This window comes from Pinus tabuliformis, chromosome Q (assembly GCF_031772625.1).
Source record: "Pinus tabuliformis cultivar Carrire ecotype Pingquan chromosome Q, CPIR1, whole genome shotgun sequence".
Lineage (NCBI taxonomy): Eukaryota > Viridiplantae > Streptophyta > Pinopsida > Pinales > Pinaceae > Pinus > Pinus tabuliformis.
This window is the reverse complement of record NC_142296.1, coordinates 624,369,023-624,380,982: the sequence shown is the minus strand read 5'-3', so window position 1 is coordinate 624,380,982 and position 11,960 is coordinate 624,369,023. Positions and strand designations below refer to the sequence as shown.

The following is an 11,960-nucleotide window of genomic DNA, read 5'->3' as shown; positions in this document are numbered from 1 at the left end:
TTAAAGAGGGAGCTACGCATATCTCATGCGCATTGCTCTAAGAGGACTGTATGCTTGGGTGGAGTCTTGTAATTAAGTCGAAGGTTGGGCAAGTGTGCCCAGGGTGGATTCTGAAGTACGGTTTTGGTGTAAGACTTGGCTTGGGATTTTAGGTGGCTCGGGTGAGCACCGTCCTTTGTGCAAGAGGTGCACAAGACTGTTGTAAAAGGCAAGGTTGCCTCTCTTTGTAAATTCGGTTAAGTGTGAGACTTGGTTCGGCCAAGACACACTTGTTTATTGTAAACTGATATTCTTAATAAATTGTCGGGCAGACTCACATTACGGGGAGTTGCCCCTCCCCTTTATACTTGTTGCAATTGTTGATGTTCTTGTTATAATTGCATGATGATAATGAATGAGTATGGGCTTCATTAAGTATAAAGGATAATTGCATGTTTACTTGGTTGTGAAACACAAGCTAAGTAATGTTAATGTGGAAGTAGGCATAGTCTAGGAATGTTAGTATTGGTGAAAAGAAAGTGTTTGGTGGTGCCGCACCTTGCTACAAGCGGTTGGAAGACTACCACAGGTGTAGGGGCGTGACACCTTCCATCGAGGGGTTCACCCAAATTCCTCTTTCTCCCTCTGTTTCTTCAAAGGATAGGTGTCTAAGCCCCTCCAATCCATCCTCTTCTGGTTCTACATCAAAATTCTTGCAGGTCACAAATCCTGGCGATTCCATATCATACAAGCACTATAGAAAGTTTTCTTCATGCTCCCCTTTAACTAGCATCTCTAGAGTGAACAGAACCCCCTTTACCACCTCGAGTACCTCCTTCATTTGTGCTTCACTACTTTTGAATGAAAAATCACCGATGAACTATGCTCCAAGGCATCCCAACTAATCATTTGTCGTCGTATCTCCTCCTGGATATATCAAGCCTAGGGGATGGTGCTGGAGGTATGCATAAAATCATGTACCCACAGGTTCCTTGGCAGTCCCCGGCTTTCCCAGTTGGTCATGCAATATTTGATGTGCTCCTCGAGACTTAAATTCCCCGTGTGTTCCCTTTTGTCTTGTGGCTGATCTTCTTTCTTGCTAAAGCTCTCTTTCATTGCTTTCTTAGCATCCTTCCAGTCTTTTAGTGTTTGGTCATGCACCTTTCACCATCTTGCTGGCGTTGCCATCAGCACAATGTCCAGCAATGGAATTTTCTAGTCTTCTGGTACATCCTAGTCCACCCTATCCAAGAACCGATCTATCAGCTCAAGGTCACAGTACTTCAGGTTGTCACTCCTTCCCATGTCTCCCCAGTTCACTCGACTTATCATTGCACATCGTCAGGTTGTCAGTTCGTATCCCCCCTATTGCTATGCATCCCATGTAGCTTCTGAACTAGCTTCTGAGCTTTGAATGCTTCTCCAACTAACTGATCCTCTGGCTGTAGGATTTATGTAGTCCTCCCTTTTCCCTGTTGTGAGCATATATAACTAATCTAACACCCTTGGTTCCTCTCTGTCATCTGTTGGCTCTGTAAACCTAGGTCCTTGGTAAGGGTCCAATGGCTAGATCACCCTTAGCCCTTCTGCTTCGAAAATCATTAGGTCCTTCTTCAAATATATGACAACATAGTTTTCGTTTGCCCTGTTAATCCCCAAGAGTGTTGGATACAGGTCTTTATCTCCCATAATATATATTACATCAAAATCAGTGTGCGTTTTCACCCTTGCCACATCAACCTCTACATTTTCCAATCTCCCGATAGGAAATATACAATACTGATTCACTATTCTTAATTGAATTGGTGAGTACCTCAGCTGTTGTTTCCCCATTACCTCCCAAGTCTTCCTGGATAGGATGTTTACATCTAACCCTAAATCTAGCATGGTGTCCCTTATCTAGAATGTTACCACCTACGCATTGATTCAGAACTCCTTTCCACTTCTTTTCTTATTACGCTTCACTCTCTTGGAGGCTTTCTCTGGCCAGGTTTCACATGGTTGTTTTGTGTCCTCTTTTTCTATGGATATCATGGCCTTTAAGCTTTTCCACAATTCCTTTAGCATGGCCTCATCTTCAACAATTTTTAAGAACAATTTAAACCATTCCCCAATGGGCTGGGCGGGAGCAGGCCCATGGACTTGCGGTCTTTGGGTGTCCCTATCTTCAGTCATTCCCTCGAACAATTTGGCTGCTTCTTGATAATACTACTTTTGGTGCTCAGGTTGATATGCCCTTCATGGTGACACTACTTTAACAATCACGGAGGGTTCCTCAGCATAGCGATCCTCCCCTGTCTTCTTCCCTCCTTGGGTGACTATCTTAATATTGGTCGCGAGGAAACCCTTATTGGTATGAGGCTCAGCATTCACTAGGTTGGCCCCTCACTATCTTGTTCTCTCTTCCCATTTCGTAATAAGCTCTGGGTAGTTCTCCATTGCATGGGTGTTAACTCTGCACTGCAAACACCATGGTATTCTTAAGAGTGGGCATTCTCTTGCAACATGTCCCTCCTAATCGTAGTGGTAGCACCTTAAGGGTCGTCTATCTCCCGTTCTTCCTCTGCGTCCATTTCCTCCTCTCCCTCTCGACTCGCTTCATTGAACCTAAACGTGGATTTGTCCAGACTTTCTACTAGAGCAACTAGCGCTTGACACTAATCAGTGTGATGAGTGGTTGATGTTTAGAACTCATAGTAGTTGTTATTGGGGACATTAGAATACTTTTGTAGAATTGGACACATTCACGATAGGTGTCTGTATGTCCTACAAATCTCGCAAAAGTCTGCGTTATTCCTTCTTGGGAAGGATCCTTTCGTTCCTATTTCTACAACTCTTGAGGTGGGATGGGTTCCTGATGACCCCGCCACCCGCCCTGTTTGGTTAATTCCCCACAATCACAGGTACTTCGTCGCAACATGGCCTTCCACTAGGCAATGGGTGCACCAAACATTGGGCCTAGTTGGTCGTACGGGCTAGAGATCCCTCAGCTTCTCAGTCAAGTTCGCGATCTGGCTTTGTAGGCTCGTGATCATCGGGTATTGTAGACTCATGCCTCCCCGGTATTCATGGGGATATCCTACCATTGCTTCTATCTGAGAGGCTTGCTCTAATGCATCCTGCAGGGATCCTATCTTCTATTGTGTCAACGGTGTTTTGGTTAGGGGCAAGAGTGCCTTGATGAACCAGTCCCACTGGTGGTTTGGGTCCAGGGTGTAACTCAGCTTGGCAATGGCATCCTTAGACCTTTGGATGAGCTCCCAAGCCATCTCACCTTCCCTCTGCTTAATTTCCCACAGCTCTGATAACCCCTGCTGATATATCTGTGGTACCTTGAATTCTTGCACAAATCCCCTCTTAATATCATCTATTGTGGGGTTATGGTTCTGCTCTACCCACTTTATGAACCAGCGTACAGCCCATTATCTTAGCGTGGTCTGGAATTCCACCACTTGAACGTTATTCGGAGTCTGACGAGCCCTCCAGATGGCTTTGCAAAGATACCAATTTTGCTCCACATCCTCATTCCCCTTCCTTGCAAATTCTGCATATCTAGTAAATGATCTCGCCATACTACTCTGAGTATGGGATAATAACATAAAACCTTTGCTTCCCGGCTGTTGGGATCCCTATAGTCCCAAGTTACTACTATAGCCAGTTCTTGTATCGCTTCCAATATTTAGACCAGTCCTGTATTTCTCTCGTGCACTATACACTCATGCTGCCTTTGCTAAGATAGTGACAAATTCTTTTGGTTTGTGATAAAGTATGAGGGGAAGGTTGGGGAAAATGCCACTTATATTTCGGGGTTAGGACTGCGGAATTTTGATGGATGCATTTTCCTCATCGAATAACATCGTCATCCCATTGCCCACATTGTCATCATCTTCATGCCAACATGGGTGTTAATCTTGCGATCCTACCTACGCAACCTATAGAGAGGATTCCCCGGCTGTTCCCTATTGTGATTCCATTTCTGCAACCTTCCGAGATAGTCCTCTTCTGGTCTCTTTTTGAGATCCTATTTCTGCAACTTGTAGGGAACATCTTTCCTCCTCTTCCTAATTCCAACATCCCCTTTTCCCACACTCAGGTTTCCTAGCACCGTCTTCTCCCTTCGTCTCAACTTGGGGTTTTACCATCACCACTCCTATTTGGCAGGGTCCCCTCCTTCTTTTCCCTAGATCCTGAGCCACTCTTGCCAGCCACTTGTCCGCTAGCAATGCATTCCTCTGTGCTCTAATATCCCTAACTCTCTTTAATCCTTCTGCATCCATCCCCTCGCAACATCCCTATCCCTTTGTAGGTAGAATTTTCCCCTCTAGTTCCTTCCCCCGATACTAGGGTTTTACACTTCCATCCTAGTAGTGGATAAAGATAGCAGTCCTTCTTCTACCAAAAACATCTTAATCCACGTCGGGACTTCCTTTATCAATTCACCCCTTAGCTTGGAGTTGAACACTACCTCTGCCTTTGAGTAGGACTGAAAGCTCTCTACAATGAATTTGACCACGTATCCCTCCATTGTAGTATTCACCCAGAAATCAACTACTCTCATCTGATCGTTATTTAGTTGTTGTAATAATGCAGTGTCAGAAGAAGTCCAACTATGGTGGACTGTCATTGAGCCACTTGACTGAGTTTGCCTCTTCAGCTCCCTCAACCAATTGTATGGGTCCTCATGGAACTTACACCAGAAAATTTCATACTGGTCATTTGAACTATCAGCATATAAAATCCCCTCACGTACCTTGTCAATCGGTTGATCCCTGTGGGAAACTTTTTCTGCCACAAATTGATCTACTTTGTGGTTCCACCAGTCTCTGATCTCTCTTTTAAACACCCTCGACACCATATTCTGAACCAATTCTCTTAACTTCGGGTACCGACAATAGAACCATTTGTTGGCTCGAAAGAGTCATCAGGGGAAAAGACCTTGGGTTCAGGCACAAGAGGCCAACAGTGGTCTGTTGTAGTCTAGGACAATGCTGGCATTTTCACCTCACCCTGAAGGGCAAGGAGTCTCACCTGAAGCATGCCGTGACCAAAAGGGAGAAGGGTTCAGCATGGGGTCGAGAGAATATCAACCAGGCATAGGTGATCACACACATATGCATCCATAATACATGAAACAAAGATAACAGTACCCATAACTCATACGCATGGATCCATCATAAACAACACAGAACTAACATCATCATTGCCACTACAACAAAACCAGCGATTTGCGCCAGATTTTAGTGCATTTTTTTTGTAATTGTGATGAGCAACCTGGCGCTAAATCTGGCTCTATTGTACAATTTTTAAAGCGTCCTTTTTTGCACCTGATTTTGCATCCTTTTTCACGCTAGATTTTGCATCATTTTTTACACCAAACTATGCATCATTTTTTGCGTCAAATTTTGAATCAAGATTTGCATCTTATTTTATGACAGGTTTTGCTTCTAGTTTTGTGTCATTTTTTGCATCTATTTTTCATTCTCTTTTGCTTCCTATTTTGTGTCATTCTTTGCTTCCATTTTTGCACCATCATTTGCATCAAGTTTACACTGTATTTTGAATCCAATTTAACGTCTTTTTATGCATCCATTTTGTGTCAGTTTTTGCATCTAGTCTTATACCAGGTTTTGTATCTAGTCTTACACTAGTTTTTGCTTGTATTTTTGCACCAGCTTTGGTGCCTATCTTTGCACCATGTGTTGAATTTGATTTAGCACCAAATTTTGCATCCATTTTTGTGCCCATTTTTGCAACTTTTTTTGGACCATTTTTTACATCCACATTTACATTTGATTTGTCTCCATTTTTCCCATCTCATTTTGCACCATATTTTGCGTCATTTGTTTCATCCAATTTTGCATCATTTTTAACACCATCTCTTACATCTAATGTTACATCATTTTGAGCATCCAAATTTTCATTTATATTTGCATCTTATGTTGAGTCATGTGTTGTGTCCACCTTTGCATCTTATTTTGTGTCTAATGGTACATTCAATTTAGAGCCATTTTTTACGTCTGCTTTTGTATTTGTTTTTGCACCAAGTTTTGCATCCAATTTTAAGCTATTTTATGCCCCTTTTTGCACCATTTTTTGTGTCTACTTGTGTCCAATGTTGCACCATTATTTACATAGACTTTTTCATCCAATTTTGCATTTTTTTGGTGTCTAGTTTTACATCGTTTTCACCATCCAAAATTGCATCTTTTTTTGCCTCATTTTGTGTCCACATTTGCATATAATTTTGTGTCTGAGTTCGAGCCTAAATTTGCATGTGATTAAGAATCATTTTTTACATCCAATATGGCATCCTTGGTTTCACCTTTTTTCAGCCCCATTTTGTATCTTGTTTTATGTCTTTTCTTACATCTTTTTTTTTTTCCTTTTTTGCACCCAAGTTTGCATCCCAAATTTACACCATTATTTGCATCATCATTTGGAATATTAATTTGTAACGTTTTTTGCTTCTTTTTAACGCTCAACTTTGCATCTTATTTTACATCTAGTTGTTGTCTTTTTTTGCATCTAATTTGGTGCCCATTTATGTGTCCTTGTTTTTGCCCAATTTGATATCCTTTTGTATGCCATGTTTTGTTCCCTTCTTTGTGTCAACTATTGCACAATTTTTCACTTCTAATTTAAAACACTTTGTATGTCAATTGTTTGCATTTTGTATTAATTCCTAGTTTAACATCCAATTTTACTTTCAATTTTTCAGCCATGGTTACATCCGCATTTGACTTCTTATATAGAGTATATTTTTCTTTACATATATGACCCCCTTTATAGATTCATAGTGAAATATATGATAGTTTCTAAATATCGTTAAAGCAGATATCACAATTCAAAATCATTTGTAAAGAAATTTAAGAGAAATTGACAACATCCATCCAAAAAAATAACAATGTGTCATTAACAATTTTCAAAACATGTATAAAATAGCAACATAATACTAATAAAATCAGTATTATTTTTAATCAAAACAAGTAAAATTCAAATATGATTAACAAATCAAAATATTTCATGAATATCGTTATTCTACGATAAATTAACAACATACATAAATCAAACTCATCGTATGATTACAAAATCAAAATGTCTCATTGATATAGGGTAAAATCACAACACCCATCTAAACATAACAATGTCATTCTACACAATAATTTCTTCATAAAAAACAATGCATGTGCATGCCTAGCTACCACCACTAAGATCATCCTCATGATCATCTTGACCATCCTCATTACTCTGATCCACATCATCACCAACACCGCAACTATCATCATCATCTCCTCCTTCACCACCATCATCCTCATCCTCATCCTCATCATCTCCTGATATATGTTGAACATAATTTGGATCATCGTCTTGGCAATCATTACCTATAGCATTCTGACAAAAAAAATCAATATTACATGTTAGTATTAATTACATAACACAACACATGTTTTTGTTATACAATGTTAACCATAAAATGAGGTAAGATATAATATCTAATAGTACTAAAAAATAAAATGAAAATATGGTTTAAAAGTATATTGGAAATCCAACTAAGATTACATACCATAGAGTCCATCCAAACAACAAATTCAACCCATCTCTTTTGCTGCAGCACCTCCTTTTCCAAATGATTTGGAGGTCTTCCATATTTTAGTTCCTATCAATCAGTAAATAGGGAGAAATTAGATAACAATGACTTTCTTCATTAGATAACATTTGGGTCAATACCTGGGATAGCCAAAACCTGCTGAGTTCTTATTTGCTGGGAAGGGATTGAAGCTAGCTTTTGGGTGAGAATACGAAGCCTATGGTGGGCACTGCTCTGCTGCTCCCTCTGGTTCATCTACATGACATGCTGGTTACTGTATCGATCAGAGAGAAAAATGCATCTCATTCTAATAGAGAAACAGGTTGATCGTGAAGATCAAAATAGAAGTTTCGGGTGAGGTATAAGTGGAGAGGATCCTTGATGTGTTCTTTTAGGAGCTCGAGTAATAGGTTATGAGAAACTTGGTCGAAACAGCTAGAATATCTGCATGCACTAATTGCTAAACCCCGCTCCATCGTTGAACATCTAATAAGAAAGAAAGAGTGATTGATATTGACGACCATTGATATTGACAAAAGATAGGAAGGTTTAGTTGTCAGGATAGAGAATCTCAAAAGGTGGTAAACCCTACTACTAATAGCAGTATGAGTAATTACAGCAGTTGCCTGTATGCATTCACTAAAAAGAAATAATGCTTTGCTTGCTCAATCGACTAGTAATAATCCACATCTTACACTTCTGAAAGCTTTCATGTAGTCAAACACACATCCATTGAGCTTCTCGCTTTTACACACGATTGGGTGGCCATCCTACATTAGTACTGCTCCTGTGCCAAAACCTGAAGCATCACACTCAATTACAAATGGTTTTGAGAACTTTGGAGTTACCAATACAAGGGCATTAGACATGACTTCCTAATGTTATGCGACAATTTGTCAAGGTCAGCCAACAACCAAATTGCCCCCACTTGTGCTCAACGTTTTCGTTTAAAAGGGGGTGGCTTGCTAGTCATTTGCACACACACTCTTCTTGTGATCTCTTCCTCTCCACTTGTCTTTGGGTTCTGGTGGGAGGAGAGATCCTAGGAGACTATGCAGCCCTAATAAGAAGAAGCCCTAGCTCTACGTTGTCATGGAGGAGGCTTTAATGAAGCTACAATAATGCAAGGAGAGATCTAATCGCAGGTCTAGGAGAGACCATATTTGCTGTCCTCAAAGGCTTCTTAACACTGTCCTAAAGGAAGGGATCCTAGCCGCAATAAGGAAGAGTCCTAAACACAGAGATCTGGCCATTGCCCTAACACGCAATCTCCTAGCCGTAGCACAGAAGGAAGAAACAACGAGGATATAAGGGTTGTTTTAGGGTCAAAACAAAGGTTCGTGTTGATGTCATGGAGGCCGAGGGTGCTAGTTGTTATGCCAAGTTCTTGAGAGCTAAATGTTGTCGATTTTGACACTTCTTTGGGCATGTTTCAAGGGACCGAAAGCTACATGTTGTTGTTGTGCTAGGCCGCAGGCCATAGCACCATAACTGGGCTTGCCCAAGGCAGTCAAGAACTGGCTGCAATCAAGAACTGGCTTATACCCTAAGGCAGTAGCGTAGCAAGGGAGGGGCTCTCTTAAATTGTGCTGCAATCTTTCCAAGGGTTGTTTAGGGTCTATTGGAGGAGTCTAGGGCTACAACAATGTGCCCTAATCAGCCAGTCACAAACAACTGTATACAAACAAGGTTGGAGCAGCATTTGAGGTCTGTCGGGTCAATGAGTTGACCAATTTGGATTAGTTTGATATTGCAGCTTGAGGGTGCCAATTAGAAAGGTTGACTTGGAGAGTTAAGAGCCTTTCTTAGGAGCACATATTGAAGTGAGTGGATTGGACATCTTTGGACTGTTGGGGGGCAATGTGTGGAAGTCCAAAGTAGCCATAGACTAGCAGTGAATGATGCAACATACTTGGACGAATGCACCATGATAAATGCAGTGACTATTGTGGGCAACATGGATACAGCACAATGGTACAGCATGGTGATCATGGGCATATAGATATAGCAAAGCATGATGCATTGCAACAGCTTGTTGATGATGAGTACAACATGATGATGTGGTATTGCTCAGTGATGGAAGCAGGATAGTGATGAAGAGAAGCTCAGAGATTGGGTGCAGCACAGTGACGGGTGCAGCATGATGATGAGGTGCAGCACAATGATGGGTGTTGCATGGTGATGGAGTCACCTTGGATGATCAATTGAAGTAGCATGCCTTCACCTGATTTTAAATCAGTTGCCTCAAGTGCCATCTTCTTAGAGAATATGGTTGCTCTTATTTAGATAAGTCAAAATGTTGACTTCTAGTGTATATGTATTATCTCTCTCTGTGCTGAACTATTGAAGAACATGTAAGAAGAATTGATCAAGGATTTCCCCACATTGGGGCTTGTCCCTGGCTAGCACCACATCTTGTGTCCTCTTGTCTTGGCTTGTCTTCTACAATTTATGTTTATGTTCTATCTGCATTTTACTATCATGCTAAATGTGATTGCTAATCTGGAATTGATATTGAGCTAATATGGAAATATTGAAGTAAATTGAGCTAAGCATAAAACATACCTAAAATTAACAAGGTCTGGCAGAAGTCAGGTGAGATTTTCCTTTCTCAAGGAAAATACATTGTGAAGCTACTTGAAAGATTTGGGATGGTGGATTGTAAGTCCGTGACTACTCCAATGGAACTCAACTTCAAGAAGTTATGTGGAAGTGTTGTTGGGCACGATTTCGGAAATCATTCTGAATATCATCAACTCGTGGGGGGCCTAATGTTCTTAGTGAACTCCCATCTAGACATATGCTTTGCAATGAATACATTAAGTCAATTTATGGTTGAGCCTCATCACATACATTGGATTGCTGCCAAGAATCTCTTGAGAATATCTTCGGGGCACAATCACCTATGGACTGAGATACATTGTTGGATATTTGAGGCTCCATGGTTATTATGATACTGACTAGGCTGGCAGTGTGGTGGATCGTAAAAGCACTTCAGGATGTTGCTTGTCACTAGGTTCTGCTTCAATATCTTGGTTGAGCAGGAAGGAGAAATCGGTTGCTTTGAGCACCACCAAGGTCGAATACATTGCTGCTAGTATGGCCTCTTGTGAAGTTGTTTGGTTGAGGAAGCTCTTTAGTGAGCTGTTTGGGCATGTGTTGGATACCACTGTGATCTACTGCAACAACCAAAGTGGAATTCGTCTTTCTGAGAATCCCGTGTTTCATGACCACTCCAAGCATATTGATATCAGGTACCACTTTATCCAGGATATGGTGCAACAGGGAGCAATAAGGCTCCATCACATTGGGATTGATGAACTGGTCACAGATATTCTTACAAAGCCCCGAGGGAAGGTCAAATTCTTAACCTTCTATGAACGACTTGGAGTCATGGAAAGACCCTCCTATGAGGGTCACGTTTGAGTTGGATATTAAGCTCTGGAGCTCTGGGGGGCTTGGGGTACTTCTTGTAGCTATGAGAAACCATATGGTGAGTGGTTCACCTTCCCCTAGTGGTCCACTGTGTACAGGGTGACTGGTTCACCTTCCCTTGTGATACCCCATGATGGTTGGTATATACATAGGATGAGTAGTTCACCTTCTCCTATGGCATATGAGCAAGATGAGTGGTTCACCTTCTCCTGTCGATACATCCTACCCATACAGTCCGAGACTCGTAGGGAGTACCTCTCATCTGGCCAATGAGTTGGGAAATGAGGATAGGGACCATAACACTACCGATGGACGCATCGTGTACTGTCGTACTCCTTATGCTAGGATGTTTGGTATTGATCTGGGATCAATTGATACTGACTGCGGGTCAATGGAGAGTGGCAAGGTCTTGTCACTCACTCTCAATCATTTCTTCATTATTTCTTCATGCTTCAGCAGAGCAGAGCAAATATGACAAATATGGTACAGATTGACAAATGGTTTGGCAGGTGGATTTCTCACTAGTTGAGAGGGAGTGTTAAAATTGGCAACTAGGGTCAAAATCCACCTTGGACAGTTCATATGATGGAGATGATATTCTTATTGGATTCCTTTTTCCGAGAGGTGCAAGATTGATCTAAAGATCATCTCACTCTGACAAGCAGAAATGGAATTATGAACTTATTTCTTTTAAGGACAAATTGTCGAGGTCGGCTCCAGTCAAATGTAGGCTCATGAAACCCAACAGATGTGTCTCTTCACCCTCAACGTTGTGTATAAATAAGAGAGACATTTTCCTCATTTGGACACCATCACTCAACACATCTTTCTCTCTCCTCTCCTCATTGGTTCGTACAGCAAAGGAGCAACTCTTCTTCTTCTCACATAGACTTAGGTTGACCGAAAATTTCAAGCTAAAATTGCAAGATTGTATTGGGCTATTTGCAACAGCGTTGAT

The 11,960-nt window shown here is 41.2% G+C and overlaps 1 long non-coding RNA gene across 1 annotated transcript; it reads right to left on the bottom strand.

The window, feature by feature from the left end:
• Nucleotides 1-7,086: 7,086 nt before the first annotated feature.
• Nucleotides 7,087-8,013, bottom strand: LOC149220991 (uncharacterized). The gene is made up of 2 exons (XR_016249327.1): nt 7,544-8,013; nt 7,087-7,371 (listed from the first exon to the last, which is right to left on the bottom strand). It is a non-coding gene; the product is annotated as an uncharacterized LOC149220991 (long non-coding RNA).
• Nucleotides 8,014-11,960: the final 3,947 nt, after the last annotated feature.